The 17,695-nt window shown below is 42.9% G+C and overlaps 1 protein-coding gene across 4 annotated transcripts in view; it reads left to right on the top strand.

Moving 5' to 3' along the window:
- Positions 1–17,695, top strand: part of LOC119655574 (POU domain, class 6, transcription factor 2) — a 189,092-nt gene that overhangs the window by 10,930 nt on the left and 160,467 nt on the right. The window lies entirely within an intron of this gene.

Genomic DNA, 17,695 nt, shown 5'->3' on the forward strand with positions numbered 1-17,695 from the left:
TTTTACCCTCTATAACTTTGTTAGTAATAGTTGGATTCTCTTCAAACTTGACCAAATTGTGCATTATGTTCTTCATTACACCTATGCCAAATTTTGTGCTCCTGGGATAAACATAAGGGGGGTGCCGGGTAAATTTCTAAAATGTGGAAATATACTATTATTAACTTTATTTGTACAGATATCGGAGCCCGATATATTTTGAGGCCTAGATTTCGTAGAGATGCACCACTGAGATTTTTTTCAGATTTTTCGGTTGGGTAGGTTCTGAGAACGAGACCTGTTACACTTTTTGATGGTCATATTTTGAGCCCCCACTCCCCTATGTTTCACCCAATATCAAATATTGAACCAGTTTCGAAAAGTACTAATTGAGACCTTTGATACCCCACATGGCCACATTTTATGAAAAAAAATTTTGCACCCTCCTTTTACATGTATGGGGAGCCCCCCCTTAAACTTAACGCAAAATGGCGTCAGTTGCTGCATGTAAAGGGAACGGCAGATCACATACTCCTACTAATTTTCGTGACAATCGGTTCAGCCGTTTCCGAATAAATCGGCTGTGACAGACAGACAGACAGACAGACAGACGGACAGACAGACAGACAGACAGACAGACGGACAGACAGACATCGAATCGATTCTAATAAGGTTTTGTTTCACACAAAACCTTAAAAAAGGTAACCCTCATTGAAATGATCCTCGCAATTTAAACCTGACTCCAAAGAAACTGAATTCCGTCGGACGATGGCAATCCACTTCTTCCGAAATCTCATTTCGGAACAGGCAAAACAGCTTTCTGCGGGATTTTTGTGGAGTTATTTGTGCAGGAACGCACGAAACAATATTTCATCGCCCTCCTTGGCATTTCACGCTAGAAATTAATTTTGACAGATTTATATTTTTATAAGGCATTGCCAGCTGCCGGGCTACTGACGTTTCTTGGCTCAAGTTGTGAAAGTGTCACGTAAAATGGCGTGGGCTTTTTAGCCTTTTTGAATTCGGTTGAAATTTCAAATACTGAAAGTTGGTAACACACAGTTTTATTTTTCAAAAACCGGCCTTGAGAATTTTGTTAGATTGCACTATAGAAGTTATTCCCGTCATTAGTGAAAATAAGGTGGAAAGTCTATTGGAGGGGTATATGCGTACTTTCTACCCTCGCAAAAATAATAGCTAAAATAATCCTACTATACTTCAAGGAAAACTTAATCGACAGAGGTAGGCTGTTTTCCGCACCCTACGGTTCAGTTTAGAACAGTGCGCGGAGCTTAAATCTTCGCTTCACCTGCTCTACATCGCATGAACAGGGAGTGTATCTGATGTGTTTTACATAAGAAAGGCATTCCGGAGAAACTAGAAGCTATTATTAGAGTAGCATACGGCGGCACAAAATGTCACGTAAAATATCGAGATAAACTCTCAGAGGAATTTGAGGTGCATCGCTGAATACGCCAGAGTTGCATCTTGTCACCCATATTATCTTTTGTTATTGTCGGTGACGTTTTTTATGCTTCCCTGTCTGGAGGAAGCGGAGAACTTGAATAGACTATGATATCTTTTTCAAACACCTCAACTACGCAGATGGCATTTGTCTGCTCTCTCATCCACTCATGGCCTTTTAGCTAAATAACTCTGGATTTAGAAAGAGACGAAAGTAGTGTCTGACTGAAGATAAACATCAACAAAACCAAGGTTCTGCCCCTGACTGTCCATTGCACTTTTCTTATCTGTATCAACAGGCTGAACATCGAAAATGTGTATGGCTTGGTACCGTTGTTTCTACCAAAGGGATCACCGAGATTGATGTCATCGTACGCACTAAAGGCTTTAATCGATTTATCGTTTTGTTTAAATTATGGAAATGCAGATACGTCAACACCAAAATCGAGTTGAATTTGTTCTGAACTAATGTTCTCACCTGCTCTTATATGAGAGCAGCACATGGGAAATAACCGCCACTATCATTCAAAAACTGCAATCTTTCGTTAGCATTCGTCTCCGCCATGTCATGGGGTACGCCCATGCCGGAGAAAATCTCGGGTGTTGATCTAAGTCAGCATACGTGCCTGCTTTCGGAAGGTATGTTGATTAGAGGGCGCAAGATGATAAGACCACAAATTTTTTGCTGGCTATATCTTGGAATTTAACTCACTTTATCAGAGTGGCCAACGATAGGGTCGCCCCAGAATCACATGGTGCAGAACAGTGGAGAAGGAAGGAGTGTAAATCCGTTCCACTTCAACCATACCGATAAGTTTCGGGATGCAGCTTCAGTGCGTTATATGCCTAGAAAGACTTCTTATTTCCCGAGTTTCCGAATGTATTGACATATATTCCTCGTACGATAAAATCTTTGAAAATCGTCTTATGTTTTTCTCAATTGCGGTTTGATGTCGTTGGGTGGTTCGTTTTTGGTGCTGATGTTGCCAACATATATTTTGTCTTTTCTCCATTGATGTGCAGTACAAGATCTCGCGCCAATCACCGCCTACTCCATCTGGATGAAGGCAGTTTATATGTCTCGGGTCGTTCTTCCATGATATCGATATCATCAGCATAGACCAATAGTTGGGTGGACTCAAAGAGGATAGTGTCTCTCACATTTACCTCAGCATCACGGATCACTTTTTCCAGAACCAGGTTAAAGACAACGCGTGATAGGGCATCCCCTTGTCTTAGACCGTTATTGATATTGAATGGTATTTAGAGTGATCCTGCTGCTTTTATCGGGCCTCGCACATTGGTCAGGGCCAGTCTAGCCAGTCTTGTCAATTTGGTCGGGATACCGAATTCTCTCTTGGCCGTGCACCGTTTTACCCTGGCTATGCTATCATAGGTGGCCTTAAAATCAATGAAAAGATAGCGTAACTGATGTCTAAATTCCAACAATCTAACACCCCAGAGCGAAAACCTTATCTGTTGCTGATTTGTTTCCAGCGCCTTTGACATGTGCCATTAATATTTTGGGGATATGGGGCCATCCGACCCAGCAAGATAGCGGAGAATATCTTGTAGATGGCATTCAGTAACGTAACTCCACAACTACTGCCTGTGTGATATTTCCCTTTTTATGTATAAGACAGACAATTTTTCTTTGCCAGCCGTCAGCCATTGATATTTAACCAATTCGGTTGTAATTCCATCGGCCTCTGGCAACTTATGGATTTTAAGCCGACGAATTGCACGGACTATTTCTTCAATACATGGTGGTGGTAGCATTTCTATGTAGTTTTCAGTTGGCAGAACCTCCAACTCGTCGATGTTCTAGTTGTCTATCGCTCTCTTTGTCTCTTTGGCTTCATCCTGCTAACTTGGTGGTAAAACTTCCGTACCTGGTGCAGTTGCTCCCTGTACTTTTCTAGTTCACAGTCTGGTTGGTTCTCCCAGATTTCCTTTTTCCGTCTGTGAAGTCGCTTCTCCGCTCGACGGAGTTCGTGATGAGGCTCTGCGCATGCCCGCGTTCTTTGAGAATGCAACATTACTCGGTATGATTCTTTCATTCCGTTGCTAGCTTACATTCATCATCAAACCAGCCGTTCCGACTCTTTTTCGGCTGGGGCCGAGTACTTTTTTGGGCAAATTTATGATAACGTTTTTCAGGTGATTGTGAAGAATTTTTGCAGATGCTTCATCTCCAAGATCTCTTTTGACTGCGGTTATAATCCTTTTCCCCCAACAGGTGTCACCGAGGGCTATGTTATGGATGGCTTCAGTATTCACTCTCACCTGATTGTCAGAGGGGACTGTAGGTGGTATTGTTATTCGAGCCCTAAGCAACTTGCCAACGAGATAGTGGTCCGAGTCTACATTGACCCCCCTATATATTTTGACGTGTGAACCAGGTACTTCAAACAAGTATTTCGTGTGACACTGCTAATTGAATAATCCGCAGTCCGTTAACATTTGTATTTCTACATAAGCTATGGGAGCCAACGTATCGTTTGAACACGGGCTTCTTCCCTACTTGGCTGTCAAAATCCCCAGGTATGATTCTGATATCATACCTGAAACAGGCTTCGAGGGTTCGTTCTACTGCCTCGTAAAAGGTATCTTTCACTCATTCTGCACTGTTAAATCAGTCCTATATTGAGACAGGATATTGACTATTGCTCGGCACCTCCATCTCTGCAAAGGAAGCTCACGTTCCATGAGAAAATGCGCAAATCGTGATTCCGTTTACTTTGCCGGTTTCGTCGTTGTGTAGTCAGTCCAGTCCGAGGGTCCTTTTGTGGCTTTGTAATGGGTTGTTTTTCGTATAAGGTTTCAGCCCCACTTAACCCCCAACCCGGAGGACCAGCTGGTTTTAAGGCGGGGGAGATTCGTTTTCATCCTTCTAAGTGTACAGCTTCTCATTAAGAAAGACCTCCAAGCGGTCACCGCGTGGAAGTGGATATAGGGTTTGGTGATGTGGCTATTGGTGTTGGTTCAGCAGGCTCCATCGGAGGTACCAATCCCCTTATCGTTCTGCGACGTACACTACCCTTTGGCATTTTTTAGAGTTATTTTAAATGTTAACATTGATTTAGCTCTATAACCGAGGTGGTAAACAATAATTATATTGATGAACAAAGTAAGGCTTCACTTCTTAACCCTTCGTCTCATTCAAAATAAAGGTTGGCTCGTCTAGATCTGGTTCGCCATTTTTTCGGTTATAGACCTGCTTCCGGTGAAGATAGCCTCCAGCATATCCAGCCAGCGTTGTTTTGGGCAGCGCTTGAAGGATTTCTTACCAATTTCGATGTTCATCCTAGCTAGTGAATTCTTACCAGCGCAGATTACATGGTTATATGTTACTGTCTACGATACTTCTTTCGCAATTCCCCATGATGCGTGCCACCAAAGTGTTACCTGATTGTTTCAACTCAACATTTTCAATACTGCGAGGTGGAGTTCTTTGTCGCTGGCAATGGGCTAGTATTGGCTGCAATGGAGGAATCATAGGGCCTATGATACTGCAGTCTACTTTGTATCGATCACAAAGAAGGCCAGTAATAGAACGCTACTTCATCCAGACTCCGCTGATGGGTATACCAGTTTTATGGCGCAGTCCAGCATTGGCTGAAAACACTGATACATGATAGTCAAATCAATTAGTTCTCGCCAGGACGCTGTCATTAACTATGTTTTATTTATCTGTACAACATAATGGAAATGATTGCCAGGATCAAAGTAACATTTATATGAATACTGTATGAGGACGAAGAGATGAAAAGGCAAAAGAGACACATCCGAAGCTCCGAAATGAAGATATCCATGATTGATATGGGGCTTATTTATTTATTTATTTATTTAATGAAGAAGAAAACAAATTCCTTATTACATATTGTTCTCAGAGGGAGGAGCAAGTAAATGGCTTACCTTAGGCTTAAAACTTGAAAAGGTGACAGAGTCAAAAGACCCAAGCTGTAGGGTGTTGTAGGACCGACATAGTCTCGAGATCGGGGAGTGAAAGTAAATCTCGAGCTCAACGAAGGGTACTCCAAAAATGTCCACACTACGTGTGTTATAAGAGGCGGTGCGAAAAGGCACTTCCGAGTTGGCAGAGCAGTCCATCATGTAATTGCAGAGTTTGAAAACAGTACACATATCAAGGAAGGTACGGCGTTGCTGCAGAGAGGGGAGATTGAGCGTGCGGGGTCGTGACAGATAGTCAATCTGTGAAAGGTTCTTTTTATAAAAGAGGGTCCGGGTGAATTTGCGTTGTACAACTTTAAAAGCGCTACAGTTACGGATGCGGGAGGGGACAAGACTATTACACAGTAATATTCAAGGATGTTTCTGACAAGGGAATTGAAGAGTGTTAAGGAGGGCTGGATTGAGGTAAAGTCGAACGAGGAACGTAAGCTAAAACCAGACATTTTGGAAGCTCTATTGATGAAGAGGGATGAATTGAGATAAAGTCGGAGGAGGAACGTAGGATAAAGCCAGACATTTTCGAAGCTCTATTGATAATGTCAACGAAGTCGGAATTGAAACGAAGTTTGTCGTCGAATATTACACCCAGGTCTTGGAAGGAGATCAGTAGTGAAAGGGGTTGTCCACTAAGATAATAGGAAAAGAATGTTGGAGAAGGTTTAAGCGAATAGCACATCCAGTGGCATTTGTCGACATTCAGTGTTAGCTTGTTAACCGAACACTATCAAGGTTGGATTGCAAGAGAGCACAGTCCAGCCGAGACGAAACAGAGGCAAATAATTTAAGGACGTCTGCGTAAAGCAAAGCGGCAGGTGAGGATAGAGGGCATTGATAAAAAACAGAGAGAATAGGATGCCAAGTACAGAGCCTTGGGGAACACTAGAGGGAGGAGAGAAAGCACAAGATAAGTTACCATGAAAAGAAACTTTGCAAGAACGGTATGAGAGATAGGAGGAAAGTCAGGAGATGACTGAGGGGGGAAGTTTAGTAATGAGAGTTCAAAAAGGAGGACATTATGGTTAACGGTATCAAAGGCTTTGGAGAAATCAGTACAAATAACATGTACCTCCTGTTGTGAATTAAAGCATTTAGCAACGAAGTTGGAACCATACATCCATATTTGACTAAATCATGCTGCTCTTGGACAATGAGGTGACCGAAGTGCGCGGTCAACCCGCCGTTGACGTGTATTTCCAGGATTTTGGAGCAAGAGGAGAGAAGAGGGATAGGGCGGTAGTTCAAAGCAAGAGAAAGGTCTCCGCTCTTGAGGATACGGATGATAAGAGCCTCTTTCCTGAGATGGGAAAAGTAGCACTCTTCTAGACTTTTGTTATAGATTATACAAAGGGGGAAGGAAATGTGTTTTCTATAATTAAGAAGGAAGATTTTGTGGTTAAGATGATCAATGAGGAACTCAACCAAGGAAGACCTAAGGAGAGGAATGGCTAAAGATTCAGAGCAGTCTGTAATTAGAAGACCCATAAAGAGTGGAGGAGTCGAGGAAGAAAAAACGGAAGGAAAGTGGGTGCAGAGAAGGTCGCAGGATTGTTGTGGGGAGTTGTCAGTGGAGTCAGCAAAATCGATAGAAGAAGGGATAGATTGAGTGCGATTACAAGTAGTGCGAGTGTGGGAGCAAAAGGGTTCAAGTTACCGCGGGCAAGGGTTGCTTGGGTTGCATCGACCGTAGAAAAATTGCGAGAGAGGGGTCTTCGATAGTATGATGACGTAATTCGCGCTAATGAAAATTCACTTGCTAAGATTGGTATGAACATCGAAGTCAATGGTAAGCAACCAGAAGGCCGACCGAAACAACGGTGGCTTGATACGCAGGACGGTGATTTGAAAGCCAAGCGACGAGCCGATCCTGCTTGTGAACGGGGCAAAGGCCTGAAAAAAAGGAGAAGGGTCACACGGGGATGTATACTATATATCGCGATGGTTGAAGGGGTAGAGCGTCAGCCTCTTAATGTCGCTGTTCTGGGTTCGAATCCCAGTAGTCATGGGTGTCTGTGTTCGTCTTGTGTTTATCTCGCTGCTGTGAGCTTATCACTATGATAGGTGTAATGGAAAGTGTATCTAAGATGCTCTGATGCATATATCAGATATTGCTGAATGCATTGATTCGAATGTATAGTTAATATTCGGAAATATTTCCATCTTTGAAAAGTGGGAACAGAGGTCAAAACCTCTGGCAAAGTCCTGCAATGAGTTGAGTCACCCATCTGTAATCACATGATCACACTGATCATGACGGTTCCCGCAAATAATGACAAATATGTATATTGGACGCACTATGATCTTTAGTTACAACAACTATATTTATAGAGCACATGCCACATCGTTGATTTCGAAGCGACACTTCCATTATCCAATGTGTATATTTATCCTCAGAATTCTCAATGAAACACTTCATTCCACACAAACGGAATAATTAACATAAAGCTACATTCTTTACGGTCGGAGCTGAAAGGGTATTCATCAACGCAAAAGATTCATTCGTTCACTATATCAGATTTAATTAACAATGATTAGTACCACTTGAACAGTGATGTGCCATCTAATCAAAAAAATATGCGCGCGAGAAATTCAAATTCAAAAACATTATAATTTGTCGTTTGTATCCCGAACAAGGTTAATTTGACTATTTAATGTATTTACAAAGCGAAATGGCCATTTTATAAATTTTACTTAACCCAACATGTTGCCAGTCCAATTTCCAAGCAGGAATGGAGCCACCAGTTGAGTGGATTCACTCCGGGATTGTTCTCGTTGGCAAACGAACGAAACTAATCAATTAAAAATAATTTAAAATAAATACAAGCAAATTGTGATCTCGTAATGTCGTCATTAGATTGTGCCATCAAGTAGCATTTAACCCCCAAACTCAGCCCCACCAGCGTGCTTGGACGTTGCTGGGCACAAGGAGTTTCGATTTAACTTGACTCAGTGCCTGTTCACATTTTATCTGGATGGGTGGCTCAGCGAATTGGGGGCGCTAAACTGGTTGACTGCCCGCTGAAATAAGGCCCTGTTGCCCTCAATCACAAAAGAAGTTCATCTGACATGAAATTCCTCCGTGGATGATGGTCCTTTTGAAATTGCAAGGACACCACTTCAAATCAAAGATTCAGATATGCAACTGCAGATGGGTTGTAAAATTACGCGAGGACTTCCAATCCGTGCAAAATTTTCCCATTTTATAGAGCACGGTTCGAGGAGCGCAGACTTCGCAACAACGACCTAATCAACAGAGCAACATATTAACAGTGCCAACATCAACATAAATGAAACTTAATTTGGTCCAGTGTAGAAGCTGTGATGCTGATGATGATGCTTGCGATGTTGGAGCTGAGACTGTAGCTGTTGCTGGTGATGATGATGATGTTGTGGCTCCAGCACAGGCTCATGAGTCTCCTATATCGCGTACGAGTATAATTTAGCTCATGAATAATAATTCATTTAAATTTAAATTTAACGCAATAAGTACTGAAGGCAGCCGTGGAGAAGCATCACATCTCGCGTCAAATAAAATGACCACAGGCTGCCTGATATCTCCGCCACCACCGCTGCCGCTGATTGCTTCAGTGCCTTGGTCAATCTATACTTGAGTTAAGTATCTTAAGTTGCCGGAGTGTGACTTTCTGAAATGCTCGTAAGATTCCTTGGCTAGAAGTCATTTCGCGAACGCAATACTTAATAAAAACGCGACAAGAACGCGTGCGCGCCAAGCTGACCATCGGACGTGATTCCGTGAGCCTTTTTCCGTAACGATCCTCTAAACAACGTTGAGTGAATTCCCTTTTGTTATATTTTTACACTTCAACTGGCTTCCTTTTTTCTCACATTGGGACGCCGTTTGCGTCCATTCGGGTTTAATGGCGCGTTTCGGTAGTTTTATCGCCGTTGCACTGCTTAATCCAATCTTGAGAAGAATTAACTACGCCACTGAATGGTAATTAGCGAAGAATTCATTAATCAGTCGGTAATTGCTTTTTGCTGTGAACGTTTTTGCGTTAATTTTCCTTAGCCATTGCCGTAAGTGGGAATAAATTTTTATTGTGTCTCAAAGGAGCAGAAAACAGTTTTCGTGCAGACTTTCAAGACGGATTTACGGTTGAGGGTTGATTGGCAACCGGCTGCTGGTAAGTTCCCTCTGATACTGTTCCAATTAGTTGCGATTGGTGTGAAATCCTTGTGTATAATTGAACCGCCTTGTAAAATGCGACGATATTGCAAGGATTTAGTTAGGTGGAAATAATTATGTGTGGATAGGCTGGATTCAAGGCAAGAATGCATCTTAATGAGTTTGCATGCATCGTTTCCACTTCATAAACTGCTTTTCAGATTATACGGAAAATAAGAATCCTTTAAGAGAAACCAATTATAACACTACCATAGTGAGAGCCCTTCTGAATTCCCTTTCTGACGACGAGGTATCACTGACATAATCAGGAACTCGATTCAGCTAACGCATACTTGACAAGAAGTTAGGAGAACCACGAGGCTCGTGGCCTGGTGGAATAAGGACCTAGGATCCCATCTAAGGGAAAATGAACCCAATGAGAGCTTTCAGACAAACTCCAAACTACGAGAATTTCCTCAGGACTAATCAGGCAACTAAACGATAGAAGGAGGAAATCAGAAGGATAAAAAGAAACTTCTGGGACAACTTACGGGAAGATATGTCCGACCAGAACGACCCCAAAAAGTCCTGGCTAAAGACCAGCGGGTTCAGAAACTTCCAGGAAGAGTCAAAACAACTTACATCATAGAACAAAGACAAGAAACAAAAATTTCTCACAGAAATAGAAGATAATTATGGCAAAAGATCTGTACCCCTGAAAACAACACCATATGCCACCTATTGCAATGCGGACTTCAAGATGAATGATCTCAACAAAGTTCCTGCTAAGCGCAAGAACCAGTCTACTCAGGGAATGATAAGATACTTTATTCTTATGTAAACTGGTTGAATAAAGAAACCAAATTACAGTGAGCGCACTTAATGGGGCTTGGAGGGCCCTGCAACCATCACAAGAATGGAGGACAGTCAACATTATTCCAATACCCAAAAACCACACTGAACCACCACCAACCATGAACTTCAGACCTATCTCCCTAATAATTACTTTCGCCAAAATTCTCAACAGTTGGTCAAGGAAGGTTTTCCTCCTTCCTAGAAACCAAAAACGTGCTTGCGATGCATTGCTATGCGTACAGAGAAGGGAAATCGCCAATAACGTCCTTATTATTATTTTGTTAAGGGAAAGTTGCACCGCATCCTTAAAGAACTATTGTGCCCCTTTTGCTGATTATAGTATACCTGTTAATCATAGATCTTAAGGAAGCCTATAACCGTTAGAAATTTTGATACATTCCCTACTACCAGATCTTTCAACTTTGCATCTGGTATTAAGTATTTTCCCAGATGTATCGATATACTTTGCACAAGTGCCGGACACTGTCCCAGGACGTATAAAGAGGTTTCCTCATCCTCCGCACAAAACCTGCAGGCAGTGTCCGTAGATATCGCTAGCTTCCTTAGGTGATAGTTTAGCCGACAGTGACCAGTGAGAATTCCCACTATGATTCCGAGGTTCCTTTTGGAATCAATTCTTTGTGCGCTTGTGCGCTTCGTATCCCCCAATAAGCACTCTGGACTGCTCAGTATAGTTCCCTAAACCGTTCCTCTTAATTTTTTAATGTCATAGCCATGAAACCGTCTCCGATTCCACAGAAGGATTCTGGCCTGTATAAAGGTGTTTCTGCCGCTTTCTTGGCTAGTTCGTCCGCTACCACATCGCCTTCCAACCCAACATGGCCCGGAACCCAGAGTATCCAGACCTTGTTGGACGAACCAAGCGTATTCAGTCTCTCAAGGCATTCCCATACCAACGTGCCTTGATCGCCGCTTGGCTGTCGGTGAGAACAGCAATGTTCTGGCTCCTGTAGTTCCTTTGGAGATTAAAGGAGGTACATCTGCCTATGACGTATATTTCGGCCTGAAATATGCTAGCGTACCTACCCATTGATTCTAAGTATATTTTCCTTCGACCAATGACACCGGCACTCGCTCTCTCTGCTGTAAGGGATCCGTCAGTGTGCCAAGTAATCAGTTGCTGGTTTAAGCCATATATCCCAGCCACGCTGTCCCAGTTTTCCTTGTTACCCCAACGTGTTATCCCTTGGTATCAGTAATTTGGGATACCGCCTAGAAAGAATATCAATCTTCCTTCGATTCCGGCAGCTTCCCACCTCACTCATACTACCGGCCATCCTGAATATTGCCCTCCTTGCCTGCATCTTTATGTGCAGATGGAGAGGGGTTAATCCCAGAAGGACCTCCAAGGATGCCGTTGCGCATATCTTCATTGCCCCACTGATACACACGCAAACCAGTCTTTGGAGTTTGTGTAATTCCCTGACTTGTGTGTTGAGTTTAATTATTTCGCCTAGATTACTGCCCCATAGGTAATCATTGGCCTTTCTATTGCAATATATATCTAAAGTAGTATGTTCGGGCTGCAACCCCATTTTATTCCTGTTATGGACCTGCATCATCAGAGCCCTCGTGGCTTTCCGACAAGTGTTTCCGACATGTGTCTTTGGTCTAGCGTGATTTGCAAATATTTGAACTCTGCTTTTCGTTTCACCTCCATGTCATGTAATCTTACAGCTCCCAGGTGATCAGGCTTACGTCTCCTGGAGAATGGTTTTATGGTGGTTTTGGCTGGATTGATCCGCAGTCCCACCTTCCCGCACCAAGCACTAGTATCCCTTAGTCCAATTTGGAATCTTTCGCATAGGGTATCTTCATATTTGCCCCTACAGATTAAAACAATGTCGTCCGCGTAACCCTGGACCTGTATTGCAGTATTTGTTAGCACGTCTAGGAGTTTCTTCACTACCATACTCGATATAAGCGTCGATAGTACGCCGCCCTGTGGACAACCCTGAGCAGTATTCATGACAATAGAATTTGTACCTGTACTTCTATTTGCCTACTCTTCAACATTTTGCCCATTCAGAACGCAACTTCAGGCAAATCAGCCTAACATCTTCTTCGCTGAAATGTCTGGAGAGATTGATTGAGCGCCACATTCGCGAGAAGGTGCTAAAGTCGCACCCCCTAAACGAAACCAACTCTTCATTCTTTGATTTCAAAGACAGAGGATGCAACTCTGAAGGGTGTTCGTGGGCATTGAAGGGGCTTTTGACTGTACGTCCTTCCAAAAGCTCTGTGATGCCGCCAGAGAGCGTGGTGTTGACGCAACTCTAATAAAGTGGATCTACGCTGTGGTAACGCAGAGATTGTTGTGTGCTGAAGTGGGTGTTGATTGCTACTTAACAACGGAAGTGACGAAAGGCTGCCCTCAAGGAGGTGTGTTATCGACACTTCTGTGGAGTATGCTGATCAACTCACTACTATGCGAACTGCAAAATCTGCAAATACACGTTCAAGCTTATGTGGATGACGTGGCTGTGCTGGCTGTTGGTCGAGATATCGGAATGGTGTGTACAAATACCAAGTACACAACGCGCCGTTGATTTGATTGACAGTTGGTGTCTCAGGCATCGACTTTCAGTAAATCCAAATAAAACCACAATTGTATTATTTACAAAAAGGAGGAAACTGAATGGTCTTTGCCTTCCAGAGATGAGAGGTACAACCCTTCAACTCTCCGAAGAAGTGAAATATCTGGAAGTTATTCTAGACAAGAAGCTCCTTTGGAACAAACATGTAAAGGTAAAGATGAAACGAGCTCTCACAGCTTATGGACTGTGTAAGCTGACCTTTGCATCGACATGGGGACTTAGGCCTCAGGTAGTAATGTGGATATATGTTGCTATAATTAGGCCGATGTTCGCTTATGCATCCGTAGTGTGGTGGATTAAGGTGAAACAGTTTTCACTGTAAACTAGCTACACTGCAAAGAGCTGTGTGTCTGGGTATTACCGCTGCCTTGAGTACCACATCCGGCGCAGGTCTGGATGCATTACTCAATTTGCAGCCTTGTATTTGTTTATTCGTAGCACTGCAATGAAAGCAGCTCATAGACTAATTCGATTGGATCTATGGGCAAAGAATTGACGTCGGGGCACATACCATTGGAAGAGTCATTGGGAGAACTGAATCTAGTTTCCGGAATGTCTTCCAATTCTCAGAACCCCATACCTCTGATATGATGTTGTCTTGAAACGGAGAGATAACTGGGACGAACCGGAAAAATGTGTTTCAGGATATACTGACGTCTTCTACACCGATGGCTCAAAGACAGAAAATGATTCTGGGGCAAGAGTCTACCTCTCTAATAAAAACGAGAAATGGGCTTTTCGCATTGCAATCTGCAGCGGCAGTCAAGCTGCATTGAGGGCGTTTACTAGTACCTTGATCACTTCAAAAATCGTTCAGGAATGTTGAAACCGATTTAATACGGTGTATTTGCTGTGGGTACTTGGTCATTGTGGTGTATAGAGAAACGAAATCTCGGATGCCTTAGCAAAAAGGGCTTCGGCAGCATTGGTTGAAGCTGCTATCAAAAACTGGGAACAAGCTTCTCATAATGACAGGTGGCGAAGCCTTAATACTGCTAGACAGACCAAACTTTTCCTGTCAGAACCAAACAAACATACTATAAAATTCATCCTGTCGAAAAGTAAAAAGACTTGCAGAAGTATTGTAGGAATTCTGACTGGCCATAATGATACGTGTCCATCCTGTAAAGAGGAAGCGAAATCTACGCAATATTTTCTAGTGTGCCCCGCGTACGGGCGCATCAAATATCAGATTTTTGGTGCTGACGTGCTCCAACTGCAGCGGGTAGCATCACATCCACTAATGGAAATCTTGCGAAACATAAACGAATCCGGGGTATTCCGTTAGACGAGGGAATCGAGTACAATGGACTACTAAGGTCTGAGTGCTCAGAGGCTTTGCCTTTCCCCCACTTCAAACACACATACTTTCAGAAAGTGAACAATTTTAGAGTGAAAAGGATCCTTTTTACCCGCTTTCGGAATGAAGACCACTTTTGCCTGCCTCCATATCCCAGGGCTACGCTGCCCTTGCCACCTTCAGAACAGACTCCAAATTGATTCCTAGACCTCTCTGGATTAGTGCTGGGAAGATACCATCAACTTCTGGTGATTTCGGTGGTTTAAACATTCCCACTGCCGACCTTACCTTGGCCTCTGAGCATACCTCTTTTGCTAGCTTCCAGTTCTCCTTTCTTCTGCTTTATACATGATTGGGTTTGAGACAGAATGTTGCCCCTTCCACCGTGGGGTAGGACCACGGGAAATGAGTTCTGAGAAACCGGGGGGGGGTTTGAGACAGAATGTTGCCCCTTCCACCGTGGGGTAGGACCACGGGAAATGAGTTCTGAGAAACCGAGTTACTGTATCCTCCTCAAATGTCCCATCCTCATTCTTCAAACAGATAGAAGTTATTGCCCTGTCTTTAGCTATAGTTTTGTCTAGCCGCGTTGCTTCAGGGGTTTTTTCAATCCCTTCACAGAGTTTCTTGAAGATGATGCTAAAATATTCTAACTTTTTTTTGTATTCTTAATACTCTATTCTTCTATATCAATTAAATGTTAGAAAACAAGACAGATTTTAAGCAGAAAAACATCCTAATGGGAAACTCCTGCGGTTCCATGCTTAGCTGACTGGCCAGGCAAAGATTTTTATTACTGGGATTAGGGAAGCCCTAAGTCACTCAGTGAACCGTGATTTCATCCAATTCACGATTCGTGAAAAAAACTGTCCCCTGGCAGATACTCCTTGCCCCCGAAAAAAAAGGAATCTCTCCAATTGATTTGAGACGACATCAAATAGGCGCGGGCTCAGGACCCCCTAAATCCTTCAGGCAATGTTTCCATATGTCATTTTCAAAAAACCGAACTTTTCTTTTCAGTATTTTCTTGAAATCTAGGTATTTACAAATAAGATACGGCAAGCATTTTTCCGGATCCGAAATGAAAAACGAGTTTTCACGCAAGCTTTCGGACATTGGGTTTCCACGAAACTTGAGCGAGGTTTTCTCGAAACCACGTTTTTCAAACTGATTCGCTCGATTTCTAATACTGATAGACAGCATTTAATCCGTTTTTTTTTCAAAATATGTAAGATTGTTGCTATCGTATGGCAGCAATTTATCCCCTTATTATGAATAACAAATATTTTACCAATTTCCTTCCAGCGGAAAAACCGTTTTTTTCTTGAGATCGCCATTTTCCAAATTGTAATGGTAAACATTTATAAAGTGGCCGGACGATAATCACAAAAGATAAATTGAAAAAAAACCTGCCTACATGCGTTTCAGACCAAACATATTTGCTATTCCATGCGAACCATCGGTCCACCTTTTTCCAGAAGGCCCTCTCGCAAGGGTGCCGTCGAGGATTAGTAAAACGTTCTAGGAAAAACCCATTGAAGACAATTGCATACTTTTCTCGCAATAAAAATTCAAAAAACACACCTTAAAAACGGCCGTCATACCCTCTTGAATAAAAAAATTCTCCTGGCTACTGACACGCTGTCGCTTCTTTGATTAAGTACTTTCTGAGAAAGGGCACTAGACCTGAATGTGTACTTTTTAGCTCATCCCGCCCTGCCCTTATACTAATGTCAAAAGTAAAGCAAGTAAAGTACTAATTGGTCACCCCCCTTAAACTCAACCGAAAATGACGCCTCTTACTGTATATGTGGAATTTCGTAGTCTGCATATTTGCACCATTCCATTTTATCTCAGCAACAACACCTAAAAATTCAACCCTAAATGGAACATTGTTTGCTTCGTTTTGAACAAAATAGAATGAAATTTACCAGTGCCCCTTAGTTAATTACTGTGAGTAATACAGACTGAAGTCCATTGTCAAAAAGAACAGCAATCAAAAGAAAATATAAGCGAAAGGCTATTCACCCTACGTTTGCGAGACAAGTTTAGGAATATATGCCTCATAAACGTTCATTGGGCCACTTGAGTGGACCCTCGAAGCCTATCCGAAGTATGATACCAAAATCCAACTTGGGGATTTCAACAGTCAAGTAGGGACGGAGCCCGTATTCAGGCAATACGTCAGCTCCCATGCCTTACATAGGGATACCAATGACAACGGACTGCGGATAATTCAGTTAGGAATATCACACGAAATCCTTGTTGAAAGTACCTGGTTTGCGCGGAAAGCAGTCCATTTTCAAACAAATTGACCAGGTGTTGATTGAAATCCGCCACCTTTCAGTCTTGATGAATATCAGATGACATAAGGACCAATAAAGACTTGGAATGCCCTATCAGGCGTCCTCTTCAACCTAGCCCTGAGAAAGTGATTCGCGATGGAGGTGTAAATGCGAGAGGCACCATATTCTTCAAGTCTACCCAACTACTGGCCCACACTGACGATATTGACATCATGGCAAGAAGAACCCGACATGTACACTCTACCTTCATCCAGGAACAGGCGGCGCGAAATCTTGAATTGGACATTGATGAAGGCAAGACGAAGTATATGGTGGTAGCGTCAGCGTCAAAAACCAAAGAACGGACAACATTGAACCGCACTGGTCAAACAAAAACTATAAATATAGCAGACTACAACTTTGAGACCGTTGAAAATTTCTCCTATCTAGGGTCGAAAATCGCAACCGATAACAACTACGATGATGAAATCCGCGCACGGTTGTTGTCAGCCAACAACTGTTCCGTTCGAAACGTCTCACTATAGGGTCAAAGCTCTCACTGTACAAGACAATGATCTTGCTAGTCCTTATGTATTCCTGGGAAACCTGGGTTCTTAGCAGAAAAAAATGCAAACTCTTGGCCGCGCTCGAGAGAAGAATCCTCCGAAGAATTTTCGGCCCCCTACATGAGGATGGACGATTCCGTAGCCTACATAACAAAGAAATCTATGATGATACCATGATTGTCTGGTTGTGGATAAAATCCGGCTCAACAGGTTGCGGTGGACGGGTCACTTAATCCGTATAGATGAAGGTGATTCAACCCGGAAAGTCTATAAGGGCAATTTCTATGATGGAAAAAGAAGACGAGGCAGACCCTACGTAAGATGGAGCGATGGCGTAGGTCAGGAGGCCAGACAGCTTTTAGGGACATCGAATTGATGGACTTCGGCACCAAACCGGGATGTCTGGAGTTTCTTATTAAGGGAGGCTTAGACCGGGTACCGGTTGTTGCGCCGTTGATGGTGATAATGAATCAAAAGAACAGCTGAGATGAAGTCCTTCAGTTTGAGACGTGACCCTCCACCCAGGCAAG

This window comes from Hermetia illucens, chromosome 4, assembly GCF_905115235.1.
Source record: "Hermetia illucens chromosome 4, iHerIll2.2.curated.20191125, whole genome shotgun sequence".
Taxonomy (NCBI): domain Eukaryota; kingdom Metazoa; phylum Arthropoda; class Insecta; order Diptera; family Stratiomyidae; genus Hermetia; species Hermetia illucens.